The 26,594-nt window shown below is 38.9% G+C and overlaps 1 pseudogene; it reads left to right on the top strand.

Moving 5' to 3' along the window:
- The first annotated feature begins 16,376 nt into the window (after nucleotides 1-16,376).
- On the top strand, nucleotides 16,377-17,650 carry LOC103659893 (annotated as a pseudogene).
- The last annotated feature ends 8,944 nt before the right edge of the window (nucleotides 17,651-26,594 follow it).

Raw genomic sequence — 26,594 nt, 5'->3', positions numbered from 1 at the left:
TCTTCTTTGAATGTTTGGTAGAATTCACCAGGAAAACCATCCGGGCCTGGAGTTTTGTTTTTTGGAAGATTGTTTATCACTGACTCAATTTCTTCATAATTAATTGGCCTGTTTAAGGAATCAATTTCTTCCGGTTTCAATCTTGGTAGTTTATAGGTTTCCAGGAAGGATTCCATCTCTTCCAGATCTTCCAGATTGCTTAATTTATTGGCATATAGCTGTTGATAAAAGTTTCTAATAATCCTTCCAATTCCATTGGTGTTGGTTGTGACCTCTCCTTTTTCATTCATAATTTTATTAATTTGGGTCCTTTCTCTATTCTTTTGGATAAGTCTTGTCGGTGGCCTGTCAATTTTACTAATTTTCTCAAAGAACCAGCTTCTAGTTCTGTTGATCTGCTCTACCATACTCCTGGTTTCTAATTCATTGATTTCTGCTCTAATCTTGGTCAACTGCTTCCTCGTGCGTGGATTAGGCCTGTCCCTCTGTTGCTGTTCCAGCTTCTTGAGGTGAGAATATAAAAACTGCATTTTAGATTTTTCTATTCTTTTGAGTGAGGCTTGGATGGCTATGTATTTCCCCCTTAGGACTGCCTTTGCAGTATCCCATAGGTTTTGGACTGTTGTGTTTTCATTCTCATTGGTCTCCATAAATTGTTTAATTTGATTTTTGATTTCCTGGTTTATCGAGTCATTCCTGAGCAGGATGGTTCTTAGTCTCCAAGTGTTTGAGTTTCTTCCAAATTTTTCCTTGTGGTTGAGTTCCAATTTCAGAGCGTTGTGGTCTGAGAATATGCAGGGGATAATTTCAATCTTTTGGTATCGGTTGAGACCTGTTTTGTGTCCCAGAACATGGTCTATTCTTGAGAATGTTCCATGGGCATTAGAATAGAATGAGTATTCTTTGGTTCTGGGGTGTAGTGTTCTATATATATCTATGAGGTCCAACTCATCGAGTATGGCATTCAAAGCCTTTGATTCTTTGCTTAGTTTTTGCCAGGGTGTTCTGTCTATTTCTGAGAGTGGAGTGTTGAGGTCCCCTACTATTAATGTATTTTTATTTATATGTCTCTTTATTCTGGTTAAGAGTTGGCTTGTGTATCTTGCTGCTACCCTGTTGGGGGCATATACATTTATAATTGTCATATCCACTTGTTGAATACTTCCTTTAAGAATAATATAGTGCCCTTCTGCATCTCTAACTATAGTCTGTAGTTTAAAATCCAATTTATCTGATATGAGAATTGCTACCCCAGCTTTCTTTTGAGGTCCATTTGCGTGAAAGATGGTACTCCATCCCCTTACTCTCAGTCTGAATGCATCTTTGGGTTCGAAATGAGTCTCTTGTAGACAGCAAATGGATGGGTCATTTCTTTTTATCCAATCTGCAACCCTGTGGCGTTTTATGGGATGGTTCAAACCATTTACATTAAGACTGATTACTGAGAGATATGATTTTAATGATGCCATATTGCCAGTAAAGTCTTTGTTTGTATTGGTTGTGACTTTCTGTTCTGTATCACTCTTGGGGCCTTTTTACTTTTATAGAACCCCCCGTAATATCTCCTGTAGGGCTGGTTTCGTGGTTATGAAATTGGTTAATGACTGGCGATTCTGGAAGGTCTTTATTTCTCCATCAATTCTGAATGACAGCCTTGCTGGATAAAGGATCCTTGGCTGCATGTTTTTCTCTGAAAGGGTTTTTAAAATGCCCCCCTCAACCCTTTCTCTCATTCCAGGTCTGTGTAGACAGGTCTGACGTAATTCTGATACCTTTGCCTTGGTACGTGAGAAATTTCTTTGCCCTGGCTGCTTTCAATACTGTATCCTTGGTTTTAATATTTGCGAATGGCACTATGGCTTGGGAGGGGTCCTCTCTGCCTCTTGGACACGAATGTTTGTTTCCCTCGCTAGATTAGGGAAGTTTTCAGCCACAATTTGCTCAAATATCTCTTCTAGACCTCTGTTTTTCTCCACCCCCTCGGGGATGCCAATGATTCTGACCTTGGATCGTTTCATTGAGTCAGTAATCTCCTGTAACCTACATTCGTGGGTGTGGTTTTTTTAAGTGTAGCTTCTATTTTCATTTTTTCTTCTACTAACCCATCCTCCAATTCACTAATACATCTTCTGCCTCATTCACCCTGGCCGTCAGAGCCTCTAGTTTTGACTGCATTTGGCTCATAGACTTTTTAATTTCTGCCAGATTCGCTTTCTTTTCCACCCTTAGAGATTCTATATTCTCATTAACATTTTCCTTAATACTTTTTTCAAGTCTACACATCATCTTGACCATTGTTACTCTGAATTCCGTTTCTGATAATTTGGTTATGTCCATATCCATTAGTTCTGTGGCAGAGGCCACAGACTCATTGTCTTTTCTTTGCTGGGGGGGATTTCTCCTTTTCGTCATTCTGATGAGGAGAGGTTGCGGGGTTGTCCAGAGCCCAAATTATTGACCGGGACCCAGGCCGTGCGCCCTTGTTTTATGGGGATCTTAGGGATGTGGGCTTCTTGATTTTTCAGCCTGCCTTCTGGGGGAGAAGCCTGCCGTGCCAATACTCAGGCAACCCCGTTTGGGTAGAGTCTCTGTGTCCCCTGCGATGGGGGATGGGGATGGGCACCCTGTGAGCCGATATTTCCAGGCTTTTGTTCTCTGGTGGCTTTCCCTGGCGGTTTTCTGTGCCTCTTCTGAGAGTCAGAGCAGCAGTGGCCGAATCTCAGCCTCTGTCTCAGAACAGAGGGATCGCGGACTGTTCTCCACTGGGGTTCTGGCCACTTTAACTCTGTTTCTGTTGGTGCTGCTCAACCCTGCAGCATCCCGGGTGTGCGCCCCACACCCGGCATCCCAGCCCTCACTTCCAGGGCCGGCGCGTCTCTGTCCTTTGTGTTTCTAACACCGACAGCCACCAGCCAGCCATGTGCGATCCCGGAGCTCCAGGTCTCAGTCTGGTTCCAGTGAGCGCACTGGAGCTCCGTTTCAGTCTGGTGGTGCGCGTTCAGGTCACGGTCTCAGTCTGCTCTCTCGCGGGTGCCAGACCGTGAATCCACCCCGCTCCCCTGTGCAGGTGGCTACCGCTTCCCGGCGCCCGAACGGAGCGGCTCCCTCCCCCTTCTGTTTATCCTCCAATATCTGTGCGCGGTTTCATGGCTCCCACTTCGTACCTCAATACTCAGCACTGGAGATGTTCATTTGTAGAGATCCAGATGTATCTTCCTGCATCTCAGGCTGATTCCATGGATGTTCAGGCTGGTCTGGTACCTATCCAACTCGACTCAGGGGACCGGCTGAAAAAGGGGTCCCCTACTCCTCTGCCATCTTAACTCCCTCAACCTATGAATTAAAATTTTATATATTTAACAAACTAAATTTCTGTATGTGAATATTGATTCTAAACTTAACATTTTTTCTTTCAGCTAAAGCCATAAGGCTAATATATTAGATTTTCTTAAATGTTCTAAACACACTGAAAAACAGAAAAACAAAAATAATATTACAATAATTACAACACTGATCAGTACACTTTATTACAAAAGTATTTGTACAGTATATTTAGATTTGTTTCTTAATTGTCTTTATTTATATTTTTATTCTTTTTTAGGTTTACTTCTCAAAATCTCTAGCATTATGGAAAAAGTTAATAATCTGTGGCTCAGGGCTTGAGATAAAAGACAAGTGTGCATGCCAAGGTGACTTACCTGCGTCCATCATCCAATTGGATAAATTTTTTAAATAGTTAGACTTTATCCATTGCCTCAGAAGGTACGTTGCTAAAATTATTGACTTTGATCCATCAGATATGTTTGAAATTTTTTATGATCTAATCTTTTCCCCCAAGTGGCTCATCTTCATAGTACAGATGATAAAAAATAAACTTGGGTGTCTTTTTAAAAAAATACAGATTATATGTCCTTTTTGCAATTGTTATTCTAAGTATCATTTCTTTCTTTCTTTTTCTTTCTTTATCATACAATGTAGGAGAAGTCTATTTTGCAACATTTATTTTGAGTCATTCAGATCTTCCTCAGTTAAATCAATTGCCTTTGGGTAACTTTGCTTTCTTTCTAACCAACCTTTGAGGCATTGAAGATTTTTTCATCTTTATATACAAATATTAGAAATAACTATAATTATAAGTAATTGATATTTTGAATGATATAAATATATAGTAGAAATAATTCCAATGATAAAGTTCCTGCTCTTTAGGAATTTTCAAACTAAAACAGCTAAAATACATTGGAATATATCTACAAGAGAATGCCTTTGATTTTTTTTAAACTCTTAACATTTTAGGCCCCAGTCGCTTTCCTCAGAGAATAATAATACTTGTTCCAACTATTTTGAGGGTTATCATAAACATAACTTGAATCCTTTCGTAGATTACTGTTTCATTATTATATTCGATAGAAAGGCTATTCTTCATATAGTGCACACTGATAATGTAACTAAACCACACATCTAGACACAATGAATAGTAAGGGGTATGTACATCCCTCTGTGTCGGCATGGCTACGGTGGAACATGACTACAGAAGGAAAAGGAAGAGTTATGGAAGAAAATTCTATTGTCACCCTCAGGATATCCCCAGAAAGGATATAAGGAAAGTGAAGACAAGTAACAAGTAACATAGTAAAAACTTAAATACATTTAAGAGGAGGAAAAAAAGTTAAATGTAAACTTTGAGAAATATGGATTCTCAATGAATGATTCTTCCATGAATGAACAAATTTGGATAGGGTAGCAGCAAGTCAATAGCTTTTTTCTCTTACCATTTCCAAAGAAAACCTTGGGAATAGGATAACCACAATGAGTTGGTTGAGGTAGGAGTATTGACAAAAAGAGCTTACCTGCTTTTGATAGAGATGAAAATTATTCTTGGAATGCAAGTAGGTCTGCAGAGAGGAAGGCTAATGTGGCTCCTTCCCAGAAGTACTGATTTTATATTCTTTATCCCTGAATCAGTTGAGATTTTCATTTCAGACATTCATATCCCTTTTCAAGCTGTTTAAAGTTTAAAATTAGCATCATTACATCAGAACAAAATGTCTTGCTAAGTCATAGCTCAACTTTATATATTTAGTGGATTTTTTTTTAAATCTATGAATCACCAGATAGGGTTGATAGGTGACATACCTTCTTTCCTACACTCCTTGCCAAGTAAATTTGGTTTTGGTTTAAATGTTTGTTCTTGTCACAGTCTAAATTTCAAGCATATTTCCACAACTACTAAGGATTCGTGGTTTTAGATCATGATAAAAAAAAAAAGATGGATCTCCCTATATTTTTCTTTTGTTCCAATGTGTTAAATTGTGTCATTTTTGGAGAGTGTAGCAAGTAGTATATAAGCTTCCTTAGGAAGAAACAAAAAATTCAGGGATTTTATTAATTAGGGTACAAGTATGCTATGCTTCTTTCTTCATATATTTCACTTCCTGAAGTCATTCCTCCAGTAGCTGTCTAGAGCATATTTGTTGATTCCTTGAATGTATCTATTCTGACTTTACACTTTAGTTGTTCGGCTGGGTTTTGAATTCAAAGGAAAAAAATTTTTTTTAGAATTTGAAGAGAAGTCCCAGGACGACAGATCCAGAGAGCAAATGGGTCTGGTTTGGAGCAGAAGGACAGAGGGCCCTAGAAACAATGCCAAGGGAAAAATCATGTGAAGTGTTTGAGCATTTGGAAGAATTGTTGCTTATGCATTTCACAGCTTTGGTAAAGCATCTGGAAAAAAATAAAGGTGCACAAAAATTAAATTTTAAAAAGAGGCAATTATTAACTGCAGGAAAAAAAAAGTTTAGGATAAAGAAAACATCACATTGAAGTAAGTACTTGGATTACACTGAATAATACTTAGCCAAAATAGGATAAATATTGATTATAGAATTTGACCCAAAATTATATAGCTCAATTGGAGGATGAATTCAAGAGAAAGTGGAAGGTATAAGAGGGCTCCACTACCATAACGGAAGTTTATAGATCCCTAATCCTGTGTTTTAGCAACAAATCATGATGATTCATAGTAAGTATACCAGTCATAATTTATCACATTGAGACACTTTTGAGAGTGAAGGAGACCGTTGGTAATAATCATGCCAAGACAACAGGCATAAACTGGAACTGATAAGCAAACTTGGTATATGTCACCCTAATTACAGGCATATTATTTGAAATGTAGAGGTAAATGCCAACGAGACAGCTAATTAAGTTGAAAGTGTCTCTAGGGAGTGGGATTGGTGGGGAGAGAGTAGAATAGGAGACTGCTATTTTTACTATAAGTCTTTTAATGCTATTCAATTTAAAACGATGACTATGCATTGTATTGATCAACCTAAAAATTAAAATTTAGAGATTAGATTATTCTTGCCTAATCGTTTTTGGTATGAACCAGAATGTTCCTTACTGTCAGCAAGAGGCCATATCTGAGTTCTCCTATAATACTTATTTATACTATTCATTTGATGTTTCTCCCTCTAAGAAAGATGCAATTGGATACTAAATACTCAGTTCTGTTTGTCTCTCAATAGGGCCTTTGCACAAAGTAGATGTTTATTAAATATTTGTTAATGAATAAAAGAAAGATTCAGTAATACTTTCAAAGACAGAGAACCTTCTAGAAGCCAGGTTTATGATATGATATTTTTAAGTACAGGTGTAATGGCCAGCCAGGCTTATCCTGAGTGTCTGGGAATCACCAGATGGGGATTCTGTAGACAACTTGGAAGAGGGAGACCTCTTTACAAAATTTAACTTTAGAGAGAAGGATTTTGACACTCTTGCAGAGATCCCTTTATGACAATGTTACCTAAAATGACAATAACTAAACTTTTAGAAATCATACCCTATAATGTGTGCCTTTAGGATAAAGGATTTTTTACTGTTTTTACTGCCAAATTGATGCCTATTAGTATGTAACTTCCCCCAATTTTCATACTCAGAATGTTTTCTTTCTTGTTATTTGAACAATAAGATTAAATCTCAGAGAAAGGGGGACTGCACATATTTTCTTTTGGGCAGCATTTTCATAACCTAACGTGCTATACTAGGAGGGCTTGGATCCGTGATGAACACCAGAGGGTAAACACCCAGTTCAGAGTATTTGCAGTAGAAATAGGACCAATAGGTCATGAAATTGCAGCTCATTGTTTCTCAGCATATTTTTCCACTAAATTGAAATTATTACGGAAAAAATGGGGAGAGAAAGAAAAAAATTGGGACTGGAAGCAAAACAGAAACAAGAAAGAAATGAGGACCGTAACACAGATATATCTATTGGAAATCAGGTTGAACTCAGCATACCTAGCCTAATCTTATTAATTTTTTTTAAGGAGAATCCTCTGCCAAAAACAAGCACAGAAACTAAAAAAAAAAAAATTAAAAACCACCTGAAACCATGTTTTCTCAATGCTTAAGTATTTATATTAGATCTATTCTTTGTAGTAGGGTTATTTCATGACACTTTCCTTGATCCCCAAAGTCTATCTCTGATAGAACAAATTCCAGCCAAGTGTTTCTCTTATTCATAGCACCTTTGGTCACAGCCTTTATTACTCATATGTAATTTCTGTTTACTTGTCAGTTTCTTTCACTAAACTGCAAGCTCTGGGAAGATGCTACTCCATTTTGCTCATCATTGAATGCCCCACATTCAGTGCTTGGCACATAGTGAATGCTCAATCAATATTTGTTGAATAAATGAATAAATTAATTATGTTATTCTTTTTTACTTTATATCTACAGGAGCCACTGTCTCTGAAAACAACGTGTGTTCACTGAAGACTTGACTCAGACAATAAATTTGTGAATTTGGCAACCGTCAAAGCTCTCCAGCCAGAGAGAACAAGACAGTGGGTATTGTGACAGCTTGTAGGCATTTCTCCCAGCTTAGGGGAGCTTAAGGCAGGTCTCAGGAGCAACTACAGAGGGCCCAGGCCAATTAGACAAAGGAAAAGCCTAAGATTAACTTTAGGCATTGACACATCTCTTTTTGTTCAGTGACTGTTAGCTCATTGCCTAAGCTATGAAGCAACTCAGGGGAAATATAAATTACAGCAAGAAAGTGCACTATATCCTTCACCTGGCAACAGGCTTAGTAAATCTGGCTTATTTCTGAGCTGGTATGTGCTGCCTGGATATTGTGATCTCTATTGTTTCAGACTGTAATAACCATGAGATTTTTTCATTTTTCATTGGTAAGAATTCAGTAGCAATCATTTAGATTAGCCACAGTGTTTAATCTATTGAGGGAGGAGGTGGTGGCCACAGGGGATAAGAGTCAAAAGAAGGGTAAGTGATGCTCTGAACCAGGGACAATGTCCCTATTTATTACATAATGTGCCCCAATCCCAATGAAGGTGACACTTCTGGTCTAGTAGCAGACACGTACATTACTTAATTTTGATTATTGTTGTTGCTAGAATGGGGATAGAATTGTACCAGTCTATTAGTGTTCCTTTTCCTGATTCCCTTTGTGTGATTTGTCATACATTTGAGAGGTAGTAGTTCCTAATCAGGGGATGGAATTTGAGTTATCACCACCTATAAGGATTGCGCCTCACTCTTGGTTCTGTCATTCAACAAATATTTTTTGAACCCCTATTATCGGGCAGACATTATTCTAAGTACTGGGAAAATAACAGTAAATAAAGGAGAGATTACATTTTTCAAGAAGATAGACAATAAACGTTAAATAAGTAAATTGTGTAGAATATTTAAAGAGGATAAATGACAGAAAAGAAAAATCAGGGAAAAGGGTACAGGAGTGTGAGTAGGCAGGGTGGGGAGTCAAAATTTTAAATGGGGAAGAAAAATATAGGTCTTATTGAAAGATAACATTTGAGCAAAGGCTTGAAGGTGGTGAGGGAGTGAGCTTGGAAGGCATGTGGAAGGAGAGGCCCTGCAACGGGTACTTGGCTAGCATGTTTGAGGAACAGCAAGGTGTGATGGTTCAACGGGAGGGGGCGGGGGTGACAGGGGAAGTAGAAGAGAACAGATGAGGTACGGGAAGTCCCTAGAAGACTTTGAACAGAGGAATGACTTATTTGAGTTTTGTTCAAAAGTCTGGCTGCTATTTTGAGAATGATGTCTAGGGAGTATGGCAGAGATGACTGGCAGGTGACCCAAATCCATTCTCCTTCTTCCACAGTGTAGAATTGTCAGTGGAAGAGGCTGGCCAGCCAGGAACCATATTTCCCACCCATCTTAGCATGCAGATATGGTCATCTAACTAGGAGAGAACAGAGCTGCCATTGGCCAGAGAACAAAATGTGCACTGGGGAGCTGCTTTGAAGACTTGAACTTGGCCTTTGACTATTACATAAGGAAGAAGTAAAGGTGTTGTTCTTTAAGCCACTGAGATTTGGGGGTCCATTTGTTATGGCAACCCAGCCTACCCTAACTAAGACAAAGGTCAAGGACAAAACCAGGAAGACCTAATAGGAAGCTATTGCACAAATCTAGGTGAAAGATTATGGTGGCCTGAATCAAGGTGGCAGGAGCAGAGGTAGCAGAAAATGAATCCTACATATATTTTGAATTTAGAGCCCACAAAATTTCATGACAAATTGGATGTGGGGTACAATAGAAAAAGGGGAGGCAAGTTTTGACTTTATGGTTTTGGGGCTGATGCACTGTAAGGTTGGGAAGACAGCAGATGAAACAGATTTGAAGGGGTAAATTGGAATTGAATTGTGGATCTATAAATTTGAGATAATTTTTAGTCTCCAAGTGAAAATGTTGAATAGATATGTAGACATGTAAGTTTGAAGTTCAGGGAAAATGTCTGGCCAGGGATACTGATTTGGAGTCATCAGCGTGTAGATTTGGTGAGGTCACCAAGGGAGTGAGGACAGTTACAAAAAGAGGTCAAAGGACTGAACCTTGGGCCACTTCATCTTTACGAGGTTCGGCAAATGGGGAGAAATCAGCAAAATGACTAAGTAGGAGAAACTAATGAGAAAGAAGGAAAAATGAGAATGTGATGTGCTGGAAAATACTGACCTACTATGCTTAGATGTGCAGAACTCCATGTTAAAGATCAGGACCCACAAAATGTTTCCTTGCCTTGTTGGAGTAAGGGAAAGACATGTCAACCAGTGAGACTGTGATGAGAACAAGCCTGGGGCCTAACAGGAAAGAGCAGAGAGAGCAGAGAACACTCTGAAAGCAACAGTGGTAGGCTGGGAAATTTTTGGATTCTGTTCCCTGAAAGGGAAGAGGGAGATAAAAATATTTTTTGAGCAAAAGTGATAATCAGTTCTATGTTTTAGAGACAGAACTGGTGGCAGGGAGAAGGATTTATTTTGGAGAAGATGAAAATTTAATAGGTATTTCTGAGACCAGTAAACTGAGCTGGAGATGAGTCAGTCATCTTGAGTGGCCTTGGGATCAATACCCTGGCAACTTTAATCAAGCTGGGATTAGGGGTTAACTGAGTGCAATCTTCCCCTCCACTTCTAGTCCTTCACCTGTGCCCTTGATCTCAGCAAGTGACATCATTCTCTACTCAGTTGCTCACGCCAGAACATATTAATTATTTTTAATACCCCTGTCTCCCTCACCCTGCATCCAACCAATCACTAACTGCTGAAGATTTTGGTCTCCTAAATACTAAATACCTCTCAGGTTTGTCTTCTCCCCTCCATCCACTATGCCACCCTCTCACCTGAACCCCTGCAACAGCTCCTGACTGGTCTCTTCAAAACAGATCTCTCCCACCCCGCCCAATGTTCCTTCTGTTCATTGACTGCACTGGAGGCAGTGGGGGCTTTTAAAAACAAATCTTAACATATCACTTCCCTGCTTCTCTTTCTCCTGGGTTAAAATCCTGAGGCTGGCCTTCTGGGCCCTATGTGGTCTGATTTCTGCCTCCATCACCAGCACTGAACACACACACAAAAACATTTTGCTGAATGAATAAATGAATGAAGGCTAACATACTGCCTCACTTTGGGTAAGTTATTTACATATATGAAACCCCAGTTTCCTCATTTGTAAAATGAGAACCATAATAGTTCCCTCACTGGAATGTTGCTAAGTTAAACAGTAAGATAATAAGTTAATAAGATGTAAGTGTTTAGCATTGCATGATAGTTTTGATCATTGTAAGTGAACCGAATTGGCACTTAGGACAGAAACTGATACATACACTCAATATGTACTTGTTGTTTATGATAAATCAGCACTCTGGGATTGTAATGATCTTGGTGACTGTTTCTATAAAATTACCTATAAAACCCCATACCATCTCATTTGATGTTGAACAGAAAGCTATGCATGGCTACTTGCAGCATCATACTGCTGCTCAAAAATGCTTCACTGTCTCCAAAAACTGAAATCAAGTTCAAATTCCTCAGCTTGCTATTCACATTTCCAGTCTTGTCAATATACCTCCTATGCTCCCGAGAAATTAATCTCAAACAAAATTTAGGATTTCTATAGTATCTGGGACCTGTGTTAGGTCCTGGATATTTAAATTTAACTATTGGAGCCCCAGTACCCCAAGTGCTGCTACACTTAAAGCAGCAAAATCCAAATTGGCCAAAATGTCATTAAAAAGGAATTTGATTCTTTACAAGAGTCTCTGAAAGGACGTTAACAGGAGTCATGACCCCCAAAACACATCCCATTGTCTGTGGTAGCCATGGAGGTGCACTGATCCGATCGCCCTTCAAGACCACATGCTATAGGGAGCACAGGTGACTGGCAACCTCCAGCTGCCACAGCTTTGGATTCTACACCGTGTTCACGCCAAGGCCACACTTTTGCTGGGCTGTACTTGGCCCATGAATGACCAGGAAGGGGTACTAGAGGAGTGCACTGAGGGCTAAGGCTCTTTCCCTCCATCTTCCTTCCTTTCATAGGTGTCAGGCCTGCATCATGGTCTGAAGATGCTTTCTGCCTCCTTCTGTGCTCTCCTCTTTTATCCTTAACAGGTGTGTTCCACAATTCTTTTTTTTTTTTAAGATTTTATTTTTTATTTGACAGAGAGAGAGACAGCCAGAGAGAGAGGGAACACAGCAGGGGAGTGGGAGAGGAAGAAGCAGGCTCCCAGCGGAGGAGCCCGATGTGGGGCTCGATCCCAGAACGCCAGGACCACTCCCCGAGCCGAAGGCAGACGCTTAACGACTGCACCACCCAGGTGCCCCTCCACAATTCTTTTACACATCTAATCCCGTTTTAGCATCTGCTACTTAGAGAACCCAAACTAACACAGGTGCTAACAACAGTGGTCCAAGATAATTGGTAAGATGGGCTTTTAAGTTAGAGAAGTATATGTCACTGTGTCCTCAAAAGGAAAAAAATACGTGTGTCTGGAAACGAAGAGCAAAAGCAAAAGTAGCCCCATTTACCATCATTCTTAATGATCCATTGTGGGGTCATGTACTTTTCATACTCACAATTCCAGACTCTGCAGGGTTGGAGGTTCTAATTCCCATAGGAGGTGAATGTGAAAGGGAACACTGAACTACAAGCTATGGCTGCTGCCAATGAACTTTGAACTCTGTTTTCAGGGGCCCCCTAACCACAGTAAAGCCAAAGCCAGTGTCCCCTCCTTGATCTCAAGCATTTAGATTCCAAACTCAACTCCAAATGTCTCTGCTAATTAAAATAGTCTTCTGAGATAGTTTGAGATGTTGATTAGCCACAACAATTAAATAGATTCTCCCCAAGATTGGGGATCCATTTAAAAACAATTAGTATCGCCTTAATCATTCAATAAATATAGTAATCTTTGTCTTGAGACCACATGGTGGAAGAAACTCCTCATTTCCAAGGTACTGGCTCCACTCAACAGGGGTTGAACTGCCTGTGTATCGTTCATATTGTAGATTGTCATGGTTATTATTTTAGCAAAAACTGCACAGTGGAATCTCACCATTTGCTACTTGCTAATAAAGAGAATTTAAAATACTGTCCAGGGGCGCCTGGGTAGCGCAGTCGTTAAGGCGTCTGCCTTCGGCTCAGGGCGTGATCCCGGCGTACCCGGATCGAGTCCCACATGGGGCTCCTCCACTATGAGCCTGCTTCTTCCTCTCCCGCTCCCCCTGCTGTGTTCCCTCTCTCGCTGGCTGTCTCTCTGTCACATAAATAAATAAAATCTAAAAAAAAAAAAATACTGTCCAAAGGAACTTACCATGGTTAACTATCAGAATGTCACATTGGAAAGCTGGAAATCCTATAAAATGATCAGAATTTCAGCATTTGCTCATTCTGAAGTATGGTCCAGGTATGAGATGTACAATCCTATGGTTGCCTCAAGGGACTCCCCATCTACTGTGTAACTTTTACGATAAGGAAAAAAGTCATCAGGGTCTCCCTTAGAGAGCTACATGAAATTATTTTCTAAAACCAGCCAATTTAATTTTTCATTCTGTTTATGTGCATCTACAGGATGGTGTGCCTCAGTACCCCCCCCAACTTTGTTCTACCAAACATTTAGAGCTCCAAATTTTCATGCTTACCAGAATTCCAATCACTTCCCTTCTTTTCTAGCCAAAGAATCTGGCTCATTTCATGCAAAAAAATATAAGGTAAGTTTGGGCTAGTTTGCTAGTGTGACTCATTTCACCAAAGTATGATGAATCCTGGGTAAACTTATTATATAAAAAGACTCTTCATCAGCAAGTCCTGCTCTTGCACCTAGACTATGACAGAGCTTCCTACACCCCAGGAAGAGAGCCCATCTGGTTCCATTCTCCCTGATTCCCTAATGCCATTCTCCTGATAATTCCTTTTTAAATATTCTTTTAAGTTTGAACTTCAGTGAGCCTCAGAATCACCTGGAGAGCTTGTTAAAATACAGGTTAGCAGCTCCTCCCCCAGAATTTGGGATTCACTGGGGTGGGGTAGGCTTCAGGATTTATAGAGGCAACAAGTTCCCAGGTGATGCTGATGCTGCTAGTCCAAGGACCACACTTGGAGGTCCACTGTTTTAGGTGATGGTTCTCAACCCTGACTGCACATTATAACCATCTGTGAACATTTTTTCCCTTTACTGTACTTATTTTTATTTATTTAAGTTTTTGTTTCAAGTTTTTATTTAAATTTCAGTTAGTTAACATACAGAGTAATAGTAGTTTCAGGAGCAGAATTTAGTGATTCATCAGTTACATATAACACCCAGTGTTCATCACTACAAGTACCCTCCTTAATACCCATTACTCATTTAACCCATCCACCTGCCCACCACCCCTCCAGCAACCCTCAGTTGGTTCTGTGCAGTTAAGAGTGTTTTATGGTTTGCCTTTCTCTGCCACCCTTGCCCCCACCCTAGACATATTAGACGTCACATGTGACCAGGTTCCTCCCATGACCCAGGAAATCAAAATTTCTTAGCGGTGGGCTCTAGGGACTGTTTTTTTGTTTGTCTCTCTCTCTTTTTTCTTTTAGCAGCTCCCAGAGGATTCTAATACGTGACCAGGGTGAGAATTGCTGAATAGGAAGAGCTGGTGCTAAAAAGAGATGCGATTTGGGGAGAGATTTAAAAAGAATGCCTTGACTCAAAACCTTCTCTAGAGATTTTGCCTTTTAAGTAAGGAATGCATCCCTTAATATTTTAGGAACACATTTCAAAAGCCATTATACATTAGTATATGTCTCATATCCCTGGAATTTATTGGTATTCAATAAACAATAAAGAATTATAGTAGCCATAACAACAAATCTTTCATTTCTGGTTGTTGCAATTGGGTGGCTAGAAATTTAATTATGCAATTTTTTATGGCAAGATAAATGTACCATTTTCTATGACAGAATAAAAATTTGCAAGAGATGAGCATACCAAGGACTTAATAAATGGCATGGAAAACTTACTTTCAAGAGAGTAATTATCAGGAGACCTCAACTGAGTAAAATCAGAGCTTCCTAGTGAATCTGAACTATGAATAAATGTGGGCTTGGGAATAACCCTCAATTCCTGCAAATAGACAATGGGATCTTTCATATTTTTTCTAAGATACCTGATTTCAAATATAGACCTTGTCTGAAGTTTTTAATACTCTGATTGTGAAAGTTAAAAGCAATGCACTGGATTCTCATTCCACAAGACCATGCAGATTATCTGGGAGGAATTCCGGTGTCTGTGACCTGTTTGCAGGCAGGTCGGGTTTGTTTTCCTGTGGCCTAGCACAGCACTGGGCACGTAATAGATGTTCCAGAAACATTCGCCAAGTTTAACTGAATATTGTTGCTTTATTTCAGAGGAAATAAATGTACTTTTAAAGAATTTTCCTTTTTAATTTTCATTTGTAACAATGTAATAGATGCACATAATTCAAAAAGTCATGGCTTACAACAAAAAAAATCAGTTGTTTGTTCCATCCTCCCTCAACTCCTAATATCTGCTCCCCAGACACAAGCATTTTCTGGTCTGCCAGCCATTTCTTCTGAGGTTTCTATCCATAATTGTGCATCAAAGTCCCTACAAAAAGTTTTCTTGATAGAAAACTGATAATATATTTTGATTCAAAAAAATTTCAAAGCAGAGTTTGATAGAAATTCATTGGGCAGGTGGCAACTGTCCAAATGAATTCAGTCAAATGAGTTCCTTAAGGGCTTGAGTAATTGGGTGGCACAAGGTCAGTTGCAAAGAAGTTAGTCATGGGGTGGTTTAGATAGAAGTTAGCAGGGGGTCTGGGTAGGGACTGGTGAAGATCTGTAAATTCGTGCATATTTGGGGGTCACTGGTTTGGTACCTGAGGCGAGACTAGTTGTTGAAACAGCGTGTGATGTATCCTTCCAGAGTACATGAGTCCCTAAGAGCTGTTGGTAAAGGAACTCTTGAAGATACTGACATTGAAAGTGCAAAGGATAACATATTAGAAACTGTTCTAAATTTAGAAATTAGCCAAGACACAGAAAAGATGCTTGTTTCCTACTGTAAGTTCTACAACAGCGAGGCAAGCATTGTTCAAAGTACTGTTTTTTAAATTTATTTTTATTTATTTATTTTTTTTGATGTAAAGTTCGATGATTCATTAGTTGCGTATAACACCCAGTGCACCATGCAATACGTGCCCTCCTTACTACCCATCACCTGCCTATCCCATTCCCCCTCCCCCCTCCCTTCTGAAGCCCTCAGTTTGTTTCTCAGAGTCCATAGTCTCTCTCATGCTTAAAAGTACTCTTGATAACAAAACACTTTAACTCAATGTTTCTAATGTTTTAAATTATAATGTGTCATATAGTACTAATTTTACTATTATTTCATTTCCCCATATGTTTATAACTAACAGTAAGAGTTTTAATGTTTTGACAAAAATTTTAAAGGTCATAGAACAATCATAATTTCAGCTTTAAGACGGCGTTGCAGATTGCGGGACCTAGAGGGAAAGCCAGAGGGAGATGGACGTTGAGAGAACAAGAAAGAAGGAACAAAAATGGCGTCCATGGATTACAGTACCTACAGCCAAGCTGCAGCCCAGAAGGACTACAGTGCATACACCACCCAAATCACTCAAGGATATGCACAGACCACCCGGGCACATGGGCAGAAAAGTTATGGAACCTATGGACAGCCCACAGATATCAGCTATACCCAGGCTCAGACCATTGAGACCTATGGGCTGACCACCTTGCAACCTCTTATGGACAGACTCCTGCTCCTCCACCCCAGCTGGACAGACTCCAACTGCTCCCCCACCCCAGGTGTATAGTCAGCCTGTCCAGGGGTATGGCACTGGTGCTTATGATACAACCACTGCTACAGTCACTACTATCCAGGTCTCCTATGCAGCTCAGTCTGCATATGGCACTCAGCCTGTTTACCCAGCCTATGGGCAGCAGCCAGCAGCCACTGCACCTGCAAGACTGCAGGATGGTAACAACCTGCTGAGACTAGTCAACCTCAGTCTAGCACAGGGGCTTACAACCAGCCCAGCCTAGGATATGGACAGAGTAACTACAGTTATCCCCAGGTACTTGGGGGCTATCCATGCAGCCAGTCACGGCACCACCATCTTATCTTCCTATCAGCTATTCCTCTACATAGCTGAACAACTAGTTATGATCAGAACAGTTACTCTCAGCAGAACACCTATGGGCAGCAGAACAGCTATGGACAGCAAAGAGGCTATGGTCAACAAAGCAGCTATGGGCAGCAGCCACCCACTAATTATCACCCTCCAACCCTCTCCACCACCCCCAAACTGAATCCTACAGCCAGGCTCCAAGTCAATATATCCAACAGAGCAGCAGCTAAGGGCAGCAGAGTTCATTCTGACAGGACTACCCCATAGCATGGGTGTTTATGGGCAGGAGTCTGAAAGATTTTCCATATCAGGAGAGAACCAGAGCATGAGTGGCCCTGATAAACAGGGCAGAGGAAGATGGGGATTTGATTGGAGGAGGCATGAGCAGAGGTGAGTGGGGAGGAAGATGCAGTGGAATGGGTGCTGGAGAGCGAAGTGGCTTCAATAAGCCTGATGGACCCATGGACGAAGGACCGGATCTTGATCTAGGCCCATCTGTAGATCGAGATGAAGACTCTAACAACAGTGCAATTTATGTGCAAGACTGAAATGACAATGGGACTCTAGATGATCTGGCAGACTTCTTTAAGCAGTGTGGAGTTGTTAAGATGAACAAGAGAACCGGACAACCCATGATCCATATCTACTTGCACAAGGAAATAGGAAAACCCACAACATTATGATTACTCCTTGTCTGTACTTTAGTATTTCTCACCATTTGTGAAGAAACATTAAAACAATTTAAATGGAAAAAAAAGAGTGCTTTGCAGTTTCAGCTTTCATGGCCATTTTTATGGTGCTGCATTATTGTACAAAGGACTGCCTGTAAATGAAATTGAGAAATGGGTTTCCCCTCTTTTCCCTATACCTGCCTGCCCTCTGCTGGAGGTGCCAAAAATTAGTGACGTTGTCCAAAGACTCATCACAGGTGTTCTCAACCTTTACGTCTTCCCTGCCCTACCCTTCCCTGCCACCCTTGAAGGATGCAAAGCATTCCCTTCAGAAGCAAAGATGTTCTCATTCTTAGCTGGATTAGTTGTTACATCCAAATTGTGGAGAACACTGGTGCCATTAAGCAATCACAATCATGTAACTACATCGTCTTAATTTAATTCTGGGCTTGGAATATAACCTTCTGATAAAGGCTATTGTTGGAAGAGTTGTTGAAAGTTTTTTCTTTTTTCTTTTCTTTTTTTTAAAAGATTTTATTTATTTATTTGACAGAGATAGAGACAGCCTGCGAGAGAGGGAACACAAGCAGTGGGAGTGGGAGAGGAAGAAGCAGGCTCACAGTGGAGGAGCCTGATGTGGGGCTCGATCCCGTAACGCCGGGATCATGCCCTGAGCCAAAGGCAGACGCTTAGCGACTGCGCCACCCAGGAGCCCCGAAAGTTTTTTCATTCAACTATTTTTACTTTTACTTCTACTACATAACTAAAATTATTTTCTGCGTTGTAAAGGTAAGCTCAGAGATAATCACCTTTAAGCCTAGACTGTATTTTTGACTTATGCCAAATTTCAATTGACATTTTCTTCTCTCATTCAATCTCTGTAATTGTCCTCACGGCTTAGAGGATATCTTTAAGAGCGACTGAGATTAAGAACTGTGTAAACTTTCGGTGTCTTTCCAGAACTTCCAGATCCACTTCCAGCCTCCGAGTTCCAAGATACTGCATTAATCTCTTTTATCCCTAGTTGTACCTACACTCCACCCTTCACCGTTTATACTCCCACATAAGGTGATCCCACTTCACTGCCTAGTGATTTAGTACAGGCTAGGTCCACAGGAAATGCTGAACACTATTTTTGTTAAATGTGCAAATAAAATAATATATTTCATTTCCTTAAAGAAGGAACTGTAGTCAGTACCACTTGGTAATGAGAACAGGACTTGAGGTCCAGGCAATCTATGTATCTATAAACTTCTAGAATTCTGTTAAGAACTCTTGGCTCAAAAGAAGGGGCCAAGATTATAGAAGATTAAGAAATATGAACACCTGCCTATCTCATATTTTGTTGTTGTTAGCAGTTTACATGTAACTTAGCATACAACGTGGTTTAGTATTCCATAGGTTTCTTTTCTTGTAAGAATTCTACTCACATCTCTGACCACAAGGAAAGTATTATCATGCCTATTTTATATTTGGCAAAATGAAGAGAAATGAAGAAATGAAAAGAAATGCCCAATTTTACAATAGATCTTGGAACAGAATACTGGAGCCACTGACTTATTTCACTTAATTAGAGTAATAATTCTCTCTCTCTCTTTTTTTCCCTCCCATCCTTCTTTCTCTTTCTTTCTCTTTCTTTCTTTCTTTCTTTCTTTCTTTCTTTCTTTCTTTCTTTCTTTCTTTCTTTCTTTCTTTTCTCTTTCTTTTTCTCTTTCTCTTTCTTTCTCCCTCCCTTTCTTTTTTCTTTTTTTGTTTGTATACTCCTTAAATAGTTTTGAAAAATGATGTGACTTCTCGCACATTTTTATATTAACATCTGAAAATTTTGTCATAAATTTAAATAGTAGCAAAGGATGTAATCATATTGTAAATATTGATATTTTAACAAAAACCTATTACATCACTCTTTGATGTATACAATATAATTATGAGAGCAATTTTATATGCACTTATTACTTTTAAAAACATATGAATATGTCATTAGTGATAACATGGATGGATCTTGAGGGCATTATGCTAAGCAAACTAAATCAGAGAAAAACAAATATTGTAATGATCCCAAAGATATAGAACACATGTTGGTTGACATAGGTGGGGGGTGGGAAGTAGGAGATGGGCGAGTAGGGGCAGTGGCAAAATGAGTAAAAGTGATCAAAAGGGACAAATTTCTAGTTTTAAAATAAGTCATGGTAATGTAATGTACAGCTTGACAACTATCGTTAATGAGATTATATTGTATAAAAGTTAAGAGAAGAGATCTTAAAAGTGCTCATCATAAGAAAAAAATTTATAATGATGTGTGGCAACAGGTGTTAACTAGATTTATTGTGGTGCTCATTTTGTAATATATACTTATATCAAATCATTATGTTGTACACCTGAAACTAATGTTATACATCAATTTTATCTTAATATATATTAAAAAAACACATGAGCACTCTCTTTTCTAACACTAGGAAATTTTACTTTGTTCCTTTCTCCTTGAATTTGAATTTCTATTTTACTTTACCCACAGAATTTTGTTCTTTATATTTGCAAGTTTTAAAAATTTAATCATCTTATCATACTTTTCTGCAACAAAAAATATGTGTATGTTGAAATTTAAAATATATGCCTCCTGTGTTGATAAAGCTGAGTGTTAAAATTTTCTTCTGGATTTAAGTTACCATCACAGTTATTAGATACAATTGAACATAACATAAGTGCGTTGTTAAATTTAATAATTATCAAGCATGATAAGTGAAATGTTACTAGAATTGTATCTCTTAATGATGTGGATCTCCTTTTTCCCTTTTTAATTAGTGCATATATCAATAGTTATGTATTACTTATTGCTAGAATGTGACCGGATTCTGTGGAATTGACAGCAAAAATAAGTTATTAGCTATTTTTATGCATAGGGCTTTCAAAAGATGTATTAATGACTGTATACCATAGAATCCACAAACCATTCTTGTTAAGCTAATATACTTCTGAGAAGTACGTTACAGGATAAAATAAACTGGTAGAAAGTAGTTGACCAATGAGAACAAGCAGGAAATTAAATGCATCCAAGTAAAAAATGAATATAGATTTTCCTTAACTAATCATCTTTATGAAATAGTTAATTATAAATTTTATGAGTCCTAATGAATGTATAAGAAAATATAAAATACTCAGTTGCAATACATGTCTCTAATTCTTGAAAATGTAAATTGATCAGCAGAAATACTTGGGGGAATTTTTATCTCCTCTTTCTTGAAATTATGCAGCTGAAACACAGACCACTGCTTTGATCAAGGTGGCTTCTCTGGAGGCACTTGTACCCTGGGGATTCCAAATGAGTGACGGATTTGCCTTTATTTTATGAAGTAGGGTAAAGGTGACTGGGAATAAGAAACTGGGAAAGAGACTGGGCACAGAGCCCTTATCAAGCATGGGTTTTCAGGCAGATAAGATTTAGGCATGAATAATATGGAATTTGAGGACCTGGAAATGAAGCCCCTTTAAACCCACACAGCTGCTATATCAACCCCAATTTGGAGAGCACAATAGAGACCTTTGAGACCCACTGTGTTTTTATCTAAACTTTTTATCTAAGCTTTTTAGAAAGCCCAGGGACACAATGCCTGGCTGGGCTGCTCTGCAAAAGATCTTCTCATAAGCTTGAAACAGTTATGTGACAACAGCCTTCCTTGTGGAGCTACGACCTTTTGGACTGGATACCGAAGCAGGAGGATAGGACACAGGGCAAACAAAACATGGTGGAAGACCATTCGTGCTTTTAATACCTTTCCATCTTTGAGTGAAAGTTCATTTCCATAAGGAAAGAAACGAAAGTTGTTATATGTGAACTGGCTGCCCAACAAGTAGTATAATAAAAACGAGAATGTAATGGCAACATCCAGACAAGGTCATAATCATCTCAAAATGTATCTGTTTTAAGAAGCTTTGAAGGGCTGGACTTCAATGGTTAAATATGAGTTCTTTTTAGTGATCTACAGATGAAATAAATAAAACTATCATGCTATTTTTCTAAGACATTTAATAAATGTATATATTACAATCTAGAGTATCATAATTATAATTAATAATTTTTAAGGTGCTAGAAGACATTTCATTATATTTTAATGATTTTAGCCTCACTTTTAAAATTGCCACAAATTTATAAAGCATTTATAATTTTTTTGGAAAAAAGTCAATTCTGTAGCAAAAATGAATAAAATTATAAAACCTGTCCTTGAGATTTAGGAAATGTGGTTGTATAGATGGCATGCTCTTCGATAAAAAGATGGTGAAACTATGTTGGAAACAGGGCTTTGATTTTTTTAAAATGTTTACTTGGCCTACACATTCACCTTCATTTTTGTCAATTTACACAATTTCTGCATGTGTGGCTAAAATATACACTTATTATTAAACTTATCTGATTAGGTTGGCTTAATCTTCTAACTTAATAAACTATTTTCTTATTCCTAGAATTACTATATATGAGTTCAAAGAGTGTTTTTCAGATTTACTCATACCTGTGATAATGTTAAATAGGCCTTTTTTCACACTCAGCAGCTGAATAAATCTAAAATATAGAGGTAAAAATAGATATAGAATAAACTGTGATTCTGAGTCTAGATAACTAAACTGAAATTTTCATGTTGCTAAAAAGGAGTTTCTCCTTAGTTGGAATAACACTTTATCAATGTTTTCCACTCCTCTAAGTTCTATGAAATAATCTGTTACAATTCAATAAAGTTACAACTTGAATATGGGTTGGCATACCTGTATTTATTTATAAATGCAGAGATCCCCCTCCTACATTGTTGGTGGGAATGCAAGTTGGTACAGCCACTCTGGAAAACAGTGTGGAGGTCCCTTAAAAAGTTAAAAATTGAGCTACCCTATGATCCAGCCATTGCACTACTGGGTATTTACCCCAAAGATACAGACGTAGTGAAGAGAAGGGCCATATGCACCCCAATGTTCATAGCAGCAATGTCCACAATAGCTAAATTGTGGAAGGAGCCGAGATGCCCTTCAACAGATGACTGGATTAAGAAGTTGTGGTCCATATATACAATGGAATATTACTCAGCTATCAGAAAGAACGAGTTCTCAACATTTGTTACAACATGGACGGCACTGGAGGAGATAATGATAAGTGAAATAAGTCAAGCAGAGAAAGACAACTATCATATGATTTCTCTCATCTATGGAACATAAGAACTAGGATGATCGGTAGGGGAAGAAAGGGATAAAGAAAGGGGGGGTAATCAGAAGGGGGAATGAAACATGAGAGACTATGGACTATGAGAAACAAACTGAGGACTTCAGAGGGGAGGGAGGTGGGGGAATGGGATAGACCGGTGATGGGTAGTAAGGAGGGCACGTATTGCATGGTGCACTGGGTGTTATACACAACTAATGAATCATTGAGCCTTACATCGGAAACCGGGGATGTACTGTATGGTGACTAACATAATATAATAAAAAATCATTAAAAAAAAATAAAAATAAAGCCGTGTATTTCTCCATGGTAAAAAAAAAAAAAAAATAAATGCAGAGATCCCTGCCTATGATAGCCAGCCTCTAAGATGCCATCAACAATCCCTACCTCCTGATATGCACAACTTGTGGAGTCCTTTCTATCTTATACCAGGCATGGCCAATAGAATATGGCAAAAATGATGGACACTGGGTGTTATACACAACTAATGAATCATCGAACCTTGCATCAGAAACTAGGGATGTACTGTATGGTGACTAACATAATGTAATAAAAAAACATTAAAAAAATGATGGAATGTTATTTCTGAGACTATGTTATAAAAGACACTGCTCTCTCTCTCTCTCTCATCACTCAATCTAGGGGAAGCTCTGTTGTGAGGGGCCCATGCATTGCTGAACCAATGCTGTGCCCCTGTGAGTGAGTTTGGAAGTGGATCCTCAAGCTCAAGTAGGGTCTTGAGATGGTTGCAGTCTGGCTTGGTTGCACCCTTATGGGTAACCGTGAGCCAGAAACACCTGGTATTTTTTCAAGAGAGTATACTAGAGGATTGAAAAAAATCTGTACAACAGAGTCCCTGTCTCAATTATTGTATCTTTTTGCAGTGGTTTATTGTTTTTTAGTGTAACAATTTGCTGTTTTTTTAGTGGACAGTTCTATGAATTTGGATAAAAGCCTAAAGTTGTATAACTACCACTACATTCAAGATATAGAATGAGTCCATCACCCAAACAATTTCTTTTATAGTCAAAACCTCCATATACCCCCAGCCCTTGCACCCTCTGATTTGTTTTTTGTCTTTATACTTTGGTCTTTTCCAGAATGTCCTATGAATGGAATCATACAGTATACAGCTCTTCTAGCTTTTCTCCTTTTACTTGGCATAATACCTTTGATATTTATCCAACTTTCTGGATGTATCAGTAGTTTTTTCTTTTACTGCTGAATAGTATTCCATTGTATGAATATGACACTTTGTTTATCCATTCACCAACTGGAGGACAATGGGCTGTTTCCAGCTTCTGGTAGTTATGAATAAAGTCACTATAAATATTCACATACAGTTTTCTGGGTTAATATTGTAAGTGTATATTTAACTTTATTTTTAAAAACCTGCCAGCTGTATTCTAAAGTGGCTGTATCATTTTGTATTATCATCAGCAATGTATGAGAGTTCCATCTGTTCTACATATTGGCCAGCATGTGGTAGAGTTGGGTCTTTTAAATTTTAAACATTTTGACAGGTATGTAGTAGCATCTCAGTGCGTTTTAACTTGGTGTCAGATATAAGAAATCCTTATTTATCTCTATGTCCATCTTGTTTTATTTCCTGAATTCCCATTAAATGTTTTCTTACTGTTTCCATCTTTTCTCTGAAATTCCATATAAGTTCATGCATATTGTCTACCTTTAACTAGAACATTTTGCATATTAATAATAGTTTAAATTACCTGTCTGATAGTTCCAACATCTGAGTCATCTCTGGGTCTGGTTCTCTTGATCACTTTATCTCATGACAGTGGGCTGTTTTTCCTCGTCTTCTTATTTGTCTCATTTTTGATTGAACACCAGACATTGTATGTAGGATACTAGTGACTGAGATAAATAACATTTTTTGCCTGGAAATGGACATACCTCTTCTGCTAGGCTCTGTGTGTGGAGTCTAGTTAGCAGTTGAACTAGGTTTTGTTGCTATGGTTAGCTTCTGTGGACAACTGGCTTCAAAATTCTATAGTAGCAGGTTATACTTGGGTTAGGGCTTGGGTACCAGAAGGTTTTTCTCAATGCTGCTGCTCTACCCTCAGCTTTTAGCCCTCCCTGTGTACCTGCACCACAAAGGTGACTTTCTCTACACTCTTGTCTAACCCCAAGGAGTTGACTGCTATTGCTTGTTACTCAGTGTGGCTAGGTGTTATTCTGTTTCAACTTCAGTCTTCTTGTATTTCTGAGAAGGGTGGGGTTCATAAGTGGTCCTGCCTCTCCTTTCCATGGCAGCCAAACTATCTTATATCTTTGGCAAGCCTTGTGTGGAACTTTTTTGCATCTTTCCCAGTGGTAGGAGAATTCTGATAGTATTAATACAGGATCCTGAGCCCAGAACTGTTCCCTGCCTCTCCAACAATAATAGGGTCTTTTTCTTTGACCCTTTCTCTAGTTGCAGTGAGCCTTCATCTTGCCCTGAGGGTACAGAATTTCTGCCCCTTCCCCAGTGACTTGAGGTATTTTTTCCTTAGAAAAGCATCTAAGTGGGGATTTGTGACTTTCCCACAGCAACTGTACTTCCCTCCTCCAATCATTTACCACTGAGGAAGACTCACTCTGGGTCCCTGCCCTGACTCTAACCTTTCTCATGAGACCCAGTGGAGGTCTATGTAGAAAAGCTTATGAGTAAGTGTAAACTCCCTTTGTGTCTATGGCTCCCAGAGGATCCATACTGTCCATTAGATCAAAGACAGATTTTCACAATTTGTTCAGAATTTTAGCTTAATTCTTATGTGTTTGTACGGCAATCGGCATCTCTTCTTCCTATGCTCTGCCAAAGGTGAGCCAGAGTTTGTATACTATATTCTTAGAGGGGCTGAGATTCTAGGATTCTAGGCTACCAGGTTGCCCTGTGGACTCGACTATCTGATGGGTTCAAGAAAAATGATGATTTTGTATTTTATCTGTAGTTTTTCTTATTTCTAGGATGGGAACGATGTTCTTGTTTGTTATCTATATCCTAGGTGGAAATGGAGTTCTTCCTGTATCTATCCTAGAGACTAAAATTCCACAAAATTTTCAGTAATGCGTTGAAGGGTTAGTAATTTTCACTATCATCAATTTCATCTTCATATTTGGCTGAGCCATATGGGCTGGGAATATGAAAAGGCTCAGACAAATACTATGCCTAGCATACTGCTAGGTATACTCTAGTGCTACCACCATTCCCCTGTTCTATAAGAAGCTATGGAGTTTCAAGGAAAAGTTCCTCTTTGTGGGCAGAGATGTCTAGCTGACCACCAAACATTTATGCTCCCTTTTATAGTACAGTGCCATTGGGAAGAATTTGCCCTGTCCTGAGCTATATTTTCCTGCCCAACTTAGTTAAGTACAGCCATGTAACTATGTCTTATGCAATAGAATATTGTAGAATTGCTGTAAGCCACTTTCAGGCTTGACTAATCAAAGCTCCTCCATGTTCTTTCTTCTATACCAGCTAGATGCAATGCCCATAGTGATCTGGGAAGTTGGGTGTTTTAGATGGCAGAGGCTCCATCAGCCTGGATCCCTAATGACTGTGTAGAATGGAGTTCACATCCTTCCATCCCCATAACCTGGAACCAATTAGATTATTTCATAAGCAAGAAATGAACTTCTATTTTTTTTCAGCTATTACATAGATTGAGGTCAATCTATTACAACAAATAGCTAACCCTAACTAACACATTCTCCTTTCCTTCTCTTGCCCAATTACCTGGTCACATGCTCTGATTA

The sequence above is a fragment of the Ursus maritimus genome, unplaced genomic scaffold (genome assembly GCF_017311325.1).
Source record: "Ursus maritimus isolate PB19 unplaced genomic scaffold, ASM1731132v1 scaffold_1, whole genome shotgun sequence".
Taxonomy (NCBI): domain Eukaryota; kingdom Metazoa; phylum Chordata; class Mammalia; order Carnivora; family Ursidae; genus Ursus; species Ursus maritimus.
Note: the sequence above shows the minus strand (reverse complement) of the source record. Positions and strands in the feature narration are given on the sequence as shown.